At 35.8% G+C, this 9,434-nt stretch overlaps 1 long non-coding RNA gene across 3 annotated transcripts; it reads right to left on the bottom strand.

Moving 5' to 3' along the window:
• Nucleotides 1-187: 187 nt before the first annotated feature.
• Nucleotides 188-8,617, bottom strand: LOC138364156 (uncharacterized). Of its 3 annotated transcripts, none has more exons than XR_011228328.1 (4): nt 8,518-8,617; nt 3,999-4,105; nt 1,525-1,631; nt 188-365 (listed from the first exon to the last, which is right to left on the bottom strand). It is a non-coding gene; the product is annotated as an uncharacterized lncRNA (long non-coding RNA). The 3 variants fall into 3 exon arrangements; XR_011228329.1 differs by lacking the exon at nt 8,518-8,617 and adding an exon at nt 7,773-7,964; XR_011228327.1 differs by lacking the exon at nt 8,518-8,617 and adding an exon at nt 7,791-7,962.
• Between the last annotated feature and the right edge of the window lie 817 nt (nt 8,618-9,434).

Raw genomic sequence — 9,434 nt, 5'->3', positions numbered from 1 at the left:
TATGGCAAATTTTGCAAAATATACAATGAAGGTACACAAACATTCATACCCAAACAAAGCAAAATGCTAGGTAAGAACAAAGCATTTGGCCCGTAGGAGAAAGGAGATACCCACAAGACTAGAATACAAGTCATTAACAAGCATGCAAGTATAATACATAATACATGCAGACATATATATAATCCAAAAAAATGTCAAATTTACGTACTTATTATTACATTACAAATATCCAAGGTTTTGAAGACACGTTTCCTCTTGCGCCCAACGAGTGAATACTGAGACCAGACCCCATAGGTCCCTATCCTCATCATTCGTCTCACTGTGTCTCCACAGCTTGCACCGCCCATTTGAGACAGCGTCTGGACCTGTTAAAATAATGCATAAGCTGTAAGGTAATAGAGAATAATATATATCTTTCAATCTCAACATTAGATTTTCTAATTTCCAACTGTATTAAATAAATAGCATTAAAATATTTTCCTTCTTAACTATTACAAAAATCAACGAATTTGAGTAACTTTTGCTTTTGTTTTATTGTACCTTAAACATAACACTGAACAATCAATTATGTGCCACCCCACCTTCCTTCATCTGCAAAAAAACTAATCAAAAGACATATGTACAAGGCTAAAAAAATTCAGCAACACTTACCATACTCAGGCTAAAATAATGGCATTTACTATTTTTAAAAGATTATTAGCAAATTTACAGAAATGGTGCATTCGGAAGACAAAACCAATTTTTCACTTTTGACAATTGAGCACCTGCTACATCCAGATTCTAGGGAGGAAAGGAAGGACGATCTTACTGGATCCCATAGCCTCTCCGAGGCACAAACCAGGCTTTTACACAAACCCCCCCCCCCCTGCACCCGAGGTTTTTAAAATAGTAAATGCCACTATTTTTGCAAAATTATTACGAGATCTATTATTCTAGAGAATAATGCATATAAATGCATATATGCATATAAATACAAAAGTAAATCAAATCTTATCCTTGTATAATATACAAGCTGATGTGAGATCCCTGTCTACAGGTGGACTGGAACTATTATCCAGTAGGCAGTCTACTGTATTTTATCAAACCGTTATTAGTATAATAGATCTCGTAATAATTTTGCAAAAATAATGGCATTTACTATTTTTAAAAGATTATTAGCAAATTTACACAAATGGTGCATTCGGAAGACAAAACCAATTTTTCACTTTTGACAATTGAGCACCTGCTACATCCAGATTCTAGGGAGGAAAGGAAGGACGATCTTACTGGATCCCATAGCCTCTCCGAGGCACAAACCAGGCTTTTACATAACCCCCCCCCCTGCACCCGAGCTTTTTAAAATAGTAAATGCCATTATTTTTGCAAAATTATTACGAGATCTATTATACTAATAACGGTAAATAAATAATAAATAGTAAATAAATCAAAATCAGTTACATTATTTTATCTTATTCATAGCATAAATGTTCTCGAAGATTACTAAAAAGAAATTGAATTAGACTACAGCAAATTGGCAAACTTTACCTTGTATCTGTTTCCACCGAGTTTGTTTGGGGCGTTCTTCAACATATCAGCAATACTTGTCTCAACATCTCTTTCAGTTGCATTAGTGTGGGTGTTGATACAGGCTTCTGGAAATTTATAAGAATTAATTAATATATATAATTATAATTCACTTTGCTATTCCCCATTCCACAGTCCTCTCGTCCTTCCCACTTCCCTGTCCCCACATCATCCCCACTATTCCCACTTCCCTGTCCCATCGTCCTCCTTACCATTTTCCCCTCCCCTGTCCTTCTTCCTCCCCCACCATCTCCCATTCACCTGTCCCTTTGTCCTCCCCAGCATTCCCCTGTCCCCACCATCCCCAACTCCCCAGTCCCCTCGTCCTCCCCACCATTACCCTCTCCTCTGTCCCCTCGTCTTCCCCACCATACCCCCCTCTCGTCCTCCCCACCATTCCAAACTACCTCATCCGATGCATTCTATAATGGTCTGATGCTTCCATCAGAAAATTGGGAACATCAAATGATCTGATATTCCCATCACTGAAAAATAAGAACAGCTAAAAAAATGAAATGAAAAAAATAAAAAAATAAACTATACTCATGAAATGAACAGTATGGTAAACAACACAGCTCAATTTCAATGCAATGTCACACAAAATTATTAAATCGAAATGAAAATAAATTGAAATCTATGAAAATTCAAATTATCAATACAATCGGAAATATTGAAATAATATCGCAACATAATATAGTGTGGGTTGCTCTTACGTGCAACAGACGGTGCTGTTTTTCAAAAAAGGCATGGTTTTACCTGTCACAAGTGTGGCATCTATACTTATACTCACGAAATGAACGGTATGGTAAACAACATAGCTCAATTGCAAGGCAATGTCACAATAACATTTAATAACAATAACATTTAAATATACTTTAAGATATAATCTAGAAGAAAATAAGAACATTGAAACGGTTCATGAACTCGATTTCAATAAAGGACACTATGGGGAACTTTGAAAAACAGTTAATGAGTATAATTAGACAGACTTGTTGCTAGGCAGAGGAGTAAATAATGAGATATATGGCAAATTTTGCAAAATATACGGCACACAAACATTCATACCCAAACAAAGCAAAATGCTAGGTAAGAACAAAGCAGTTGGCCCGTAGGGGAAAGGAGATACCCACAAGACTGGAATACAAGTCATTAACAAGCACACAAGTACTACACTACACAACAACCGCACTACTACCAGAACTGGACGAATCACTACCAAAACAACACATTGCACATCACTACCAAAACAACACAACACAACACAAGCATTGGCAAAGAATTATAGACCAGTTGCACTAACATCCCACATAATAAAATTATTTGAGAGTGATCAGGAGTCAGATTACTAGTTTTATAGAGACCAATGACCTCCACAATCCAGGCCAACAAGGATTTAGAGCAGTTTCTATGATCGAGCCACTGAGATCTATAAAGAATTCTGATCAAGAAAGAGATCTAGGGGTGGTTTTAGATAGAAAACTATAACCTGAGGATCATATTAAGAACATTCTGCGAGGGGCCTATGCTACACTTTTTAACTTTAGAATTGCTTTTAAATACATAGGTCAAAAAGTTTTAAAAGTTTTAAAAGTTTTTTAAACCTCTCGTGTATCATGAGTGTGTTAAAGCATCAGATGGTGCATTCAGATGATGAATATTACCTAGTTCCTTCATCTGGGAAGAATGAACACATATTGGTGCATTCGGATGATAAAAACTAACTACTGTAGTTTAATTGATCAACAGACTGTATATCATATGCAGACTGTATGTGGATCTGCGGGCCACTCCAAACAACAGCCTGGTGGACCAAGCTCCACCAGGGCTAAAGCACAAAGTGATATAGATGTGATAGAGATATTATATATATATATATATATATATATATATATATATATATATATATATATATATATATATATATATATATATATATATATATATATATGTCGTACCTAGTCACCAGAACGCACTTTTCAGCCTACTATGCAAGGCCCGATTTGCCTAATAAGCCAAGTTTTCATGAATTAATATATTTTCTCTATTTTTTTTCTTATGAAATGATAAAGCTATCCATTTCATTATGTATGAGGTCAATTCTTTTTTTATTGGAGTTAAAATTAATAGAGATATATGACCGAACCTAACCTATCTTTATAGGATAGGTTAGGTAGCTGAAAATGTTAGGTTAGGTAGTCGAAAAACATTAATTCAAGAAAACTTGGCTTATTAGGCAAATCGGGCCTTGCATAGTAGGCTGAGATGTGCGTTCTGGCTACTAGGTACGACACATTATATATATATATATATATATATATATATATATATATATATATATATATATATATATATATATATATATATATATATATATATATATATATCGGACAATTAGTAAAAAAAAAAAAAAAAAAAAAAAAATTAAATTATTTTACCTTGTACCTAGATCCACCAGGCCTGTTTGGTGCCTGTTTCAGTACTTCAGACATCTGGAAGGTCACATCCTCCTCCTCAACTTGTGGATGTGCGTTGATAGATGATTCTGTAAAATTAAGTTATTTATATAATAATAAATTCAGTATAACAATAATATTCTGTAAAATTAAAAGTAATTTATACATCAATCAGATAAAACTCTCCAGAGATGGTGATACACAACATATAAAGGACAAGTTTCAGAACAAAATATGCATTTAGGAATAAGGTTTTGTACATGTAGGTAGCACATGAGAAAATAAGTGGAAGGTGATCAAGTTTATATTAACATGTTAATGACTTTGTTAAGGCTTTGCAAGAATGAAAAAATATTAATAATATAATATCACCTACCAATTAATTGTACATCATTTATAAGTCAATTATTTGCATTATTATTATTCAATACTAATGATATAAAAATGCATTTTGTAATCTACTATTTATGCAAGTATTAAGCACAGGATCATGAAATAAACTGCAAAATACTGTAATGGATAAACCAATTAATTTTACATTTTCCTATAGCTAAGTCAGTCAGTTCTATTAGCAGCAGAGAACAATTATGCCCAACCTCTATTAAATGAAACAATCTTAAGAGCAAGTGATAGAAATATAATCATTTATGCTTGGGATTATGGAATGGTTCCAAATATGAAAAATATCAAGTTTTTTGGTTAAAATTTTTTAAACTTAAAATTTACATTTTTAAGTGAATTTATGACCATAATAATTGAATCACTAATATGATTCACTAATATATAATCCTAATAATAATCACTAATATATAATCCATTGAGCATGCTGCATCTCTTTCAGTCTCTTTGCAATTTGAACAAGAGGGTTTTTAATTGATCGAACCATATTCTTAAAGTAAAGTAAATGAGATGTATTCCATATTTTGCAAAATATACGATGAAGGCACACAAACATTCATGCCAAAACTGAAGGGCAGGATTTATGAGGAGACATTAGAGGCATTAAATATTCCAAACTAGAAGACAGAAGGAAAAGAGGAGATATGATCACTACGTACAAAACAGTAACAGGAATTGATAAACTTGATAGGGAAGATTTCCCGAGACCTGGAATTTCAAGAACAAGAGGTTATAGATTTAAACGAACTAAACAAAGATGCCGAAGAAATGTAAGACAATTCACTTTTGCAAACAGAATGGTAAACGGTTGGAACATGTTAGGTGAGAAGGTGGTGGAGGCCAAATCCGTCAAAAGTTTCAAAGCATTATATGACAAAGAGTGCTGGGAAAATGGGACACCACGAGTGTAGCTCTCCATCCATCTGATTGATAACCCAAATGAATTTTTCATGGATATGATACCAACATCAAATCATAAATCAGATGTGATCCTATCCCCACTGGATTTTGAAGAAGCCATAGACAGTATGCCTATGCACTCTGCACCAGGCCCTGACTCTTGGAACTCTATATTCATCAAGAACTGTAAAAAACGTTATCGCAGGCCCTTCACATTCTTTGGAGACAAAGCCAAGATACTGGCATTGTCCCTGACATACTAAAAACCGCAGAGATAGCACCGCCCCATAAAGGAGGAAATAAGGCAGAGGCAAAAAACTACAGACCGATAGCACTAACATCGCACATCATAAAAATCTTTGAGAGAATGCTAAGAAGTAAGATCACAAAATACATGGAATCACAGCATCTCCATAACCCCAGACAACATGGTTTCAGAACAGGGCGCTCTTGCCTATCACAGTTGCTGGACCACTCTGACATGGCACTAGATGCCATGGAAGACAAACAAAACGCTTTGACAAAAAAAAGCCTTTGACAAATGTGACCATTGTGTTATTGCACATAAAATGCGTTCAAAAGGAATTACCGGAAAAATAGGCAGATGGATATACAACTTCCTGACTAATAGAACCCAATGTGTAGTAGTCAACAAAATAAAATCTGGACCATCAACCGTAAAGAGCTCAGTCCCCAAGCGTACTGTGCTTGCTCCAATACTTTTTCTCATCCTCATATCGGACATAGACAAGGACACAACCTATAGTACTTGATCATCCTTTGCAGATGACACTAGAATCTTCACGAGAGTAGGCAACATAGAGGACACGGCAAACCTCCAATCAGATGTAAATCAGGTCTTTCTATGGGCTACAGAAAATAACATGGTGATTAACGAACATAAGTTTCAGCTCATGCGCTACGGAAAAAATAAAAAATATAAAAACGGAAACCACTTACAAAACTCAGTCAAATCATAACATTGAACGGAAAAGCAACGTAAAGGATTTGGGTGTACTGATGTCAGAAGGCCTTACATTTAAAGAACACAATAAAGTAGCCGTCACAACTGCAAGAAAAATGACAGGATAGATAACAAGAACTTTTCACACTAGAGATGCTATACCGATGATGATAGTTTTCAAGACGCTAGTGCTCTCTAGAGTGGAATACTGCTGCATAATGAAAGCCCCTTTCAAAGCTGGAGAAATTACTGACCTATACTTATGCATTTATCTTCGGTTTAACACAACAGGCACCAGACACACGCTAGGCATCATACACACTAGGATAAAACAAACATTAGGCCAGAAGTCAGAAAAGAATTCAAAGAATTTTACTGGAAAGGCTTGCTGTTAGGAAAGGAAGTAATTGAGATGAATTAATGCACAGTATGTCAATTTTGTGAAATATATGATAAAGGAACAAAAACATTTATACCAAAACAAAGATGCAGAACTAGGAAACAGGATTTGTTCAACTGAAATTTCAAGACGGACAGAGACCAAAAGACACAAAAATGGAATCAATATACGAAGAGGCCAAACCCCCAAACATACCAGTAATACAAAGAGAAACAACTACACGGCAGTGAGGAGAGAGGCAGAAAGAAATTTTGAAAAAAAGGAACAAACAAATGTAAAGTAGAACAAATCATATTCTATAAATACAGCAACAACCAATTGCAGGTAAAGGATAATATTCAGAGCTTTTAAATGCATGGATGGCGAAATACTCAAGAAATTGTTCACGACTTTTGTTAGACCAAAGTTGGAATATGCAGCGGTTGTATGGTGCCCATATCTTAAGAAGCACATAAACAAACTGGAAAAGGTGCAAAGACATGCTACTAAGTGGCTCCCAGAACTGAAGGACAAGAACTATGAGGAGAGGTTAGAGGCATTAAATATACCAAATATACTACACAAATATATATACTACACATGCACAATAAACTACCCTACACAGGCTGAGTATGGTGTGTACAATAAATTATTAGCTAAAAGATAAGACTGAGTTTGTATAAATGGGGGTTAAGTCAGAGTGGGAAAATGTAAGTGGAGTGCCAAAAAACCCTGTCCTGGGACCTCTGTAATTCATAATATATACAAATAATTTAGACTCAGGTTTGATCAGCAATATTTGAAAATTTCCAGACGATACAAAAGGGATTTTTTTCTGGATTCAGGATTATTTTTTTATGGCTGAAAACAGGTTTTCAGCAATAAAAGAAATACAGTATTGCTGGAACAACCGTCGACATCTTCAAGAGAAAACCTGAACATCTTCAAGAAGTGAAGATGACCTTGAGAAGAAGTATAGGTTGGGAGAAGTATAGGTTAGGAATTGTCTCCAAAGAATTCTCAAAGAATTACTCGTTATTGCTATCCAAGATAATTAGACGAGCCAAAGCTAAATACTACGAAGATAAATTTACCCAAATAAAGAGTACCTTACCTAAAAATATGTATGTACCTTACGTAAATAAACATTTGATTTTGAAGTGCCGGACAAACAAGGCTGTGGTGGATATGTGGGCCTGAGGGGCCTGTCCAAGCAACAGCCTGTTGGACCAAGCTCTCACATGTCAAGCCTGGCCTTGGAAGGGCTTGGTGAGTAGAACAACTACCAGAACCCTATAATGCATGTATCAAGGTGTCCAGGCAGTGAGCACCACATAATGCAGTGCAGTCCTGTAAGAATAAGCACAGTAAGTATGGGCATGGAGGGGGTGCAGCAGTGGCTTGTGAAGGGCTGGAGAGTAAATGGACATGCCCAGGGGTAAAAAGCATTAGGGTAACAGAACATAGCCCATAAAAATAGTAATGACAATGAATGAATAATTATATGAATGCAATAATACTTCATATCTCAATAGGAATACTAAGCAGGATGCAAGACAAGGTACTGGTGGTGATAGTGGTTGGTACAAGTCCTCACATCCCCACAGACACCAGTAACAGCCCTCACCTCCCAACACAGTACCCTTGTAGCGAGTTAATCTTATACTCGCTTCATTATCTTATAGCATAACTAATTAACACTAATTACAGAAGCTACACAGGTGATACTTTGGTGTGAGTTGAGCGCACTGAGCGTCGGTATCGCTACACCCTTGTTCCTTAACAACCCTTTGGACCTTTATTACAGAAAAATAGAATCAATTAATTTAATAAAATATAAAATATAAGTGCTTACTTACGATAATACTATCGGTGGAACACAAAATCTTCTTCTTCTTGATAGTAGGTGCAGTTTGCATGAAGGGTTAGTCCTCGCCATGACTGAACTGACGACAAAATGGCCGATGTGTTGATATGGCGTCAGGTGACGCTGTGACGTCACAGGTGAGGGACGCTTTGCGCATTACTCCCTCGTACTTAAAAAGTACTACAGGTACTTTTTGGTTTTATTTTTGAATATGGCAGAAGTTGGACAGCTTTTCAAATCATTATAAGGGAGTGAGTTCCATAGACTAGGTCCCTTTATTTACATAGAGTGTTTACATAGATTAAGTTTGACTCTGGGGATATCAAAGAGATATTTATGTCTGGTGGGGACGTGGCCATGTGTTCTATTACATCTGTCCAGGAAGAGTTTCAGAACAGGGTTTGCAGTTAGAAAAAGGGCTTTATAAACGTAATTTACACAGGAGAATGTATGGAGTGAATTTGTTTAGCATGTTTAAGGATTTGAACAAGGGAGCTGTGTGTTGTCTGAAGGTAGAGTTATTTATTGTCCTGATAGCAGATTTTTACTGGATGATGATGGGCTTGAGGTAGTTTGCAGAGGTTGAACCCCAAGCACAAACGCCATAAGAATGATAGGGATAGATAAGTGCATAATAGAGTGAGAGGAGAGCAGAGTAGGGTACATAATATCTGATCTTAAACAGTATACCAACTGTTTTAGAAACCTTTTTAGTTATGTGTTGTATATGGGTGCGGAAGTTGAGTCTCTTGTCTAAGTATAGGCTAAGAAACTTTCCATCATTTTTATTGCTAATGTTTACATTATCTATCTGAAGCTGAATTGCATTTGTTGATTTGTTTCCAAATAAGATATAGTAGGTCTTTTCTATGTTTTGTGTGAGGTTTGTTGGTTGACATCCACAAGTAG

The sequence above is a fragment of the Procambarus clarkii genome, chromosome 12 (assembly GCF_040958095.1).
Source record: "Procambarus clarkii isolate CNS0578487 chromosome 12, FALCON_Pclarkii_2.0, whole genome shotgun sequence".
Lineage (NCBI taxonomy): Eukaryota > Metazoa > Arthropoda > Malacostraca > Decapoda > Cambaridae > Procambarus > Procambarus clarkii.
The sequence above is the reverse complement of the archived record's forward strand: the minus strand, read 5'-3'. Positions and strand labels throughout refer to the sequence as shown.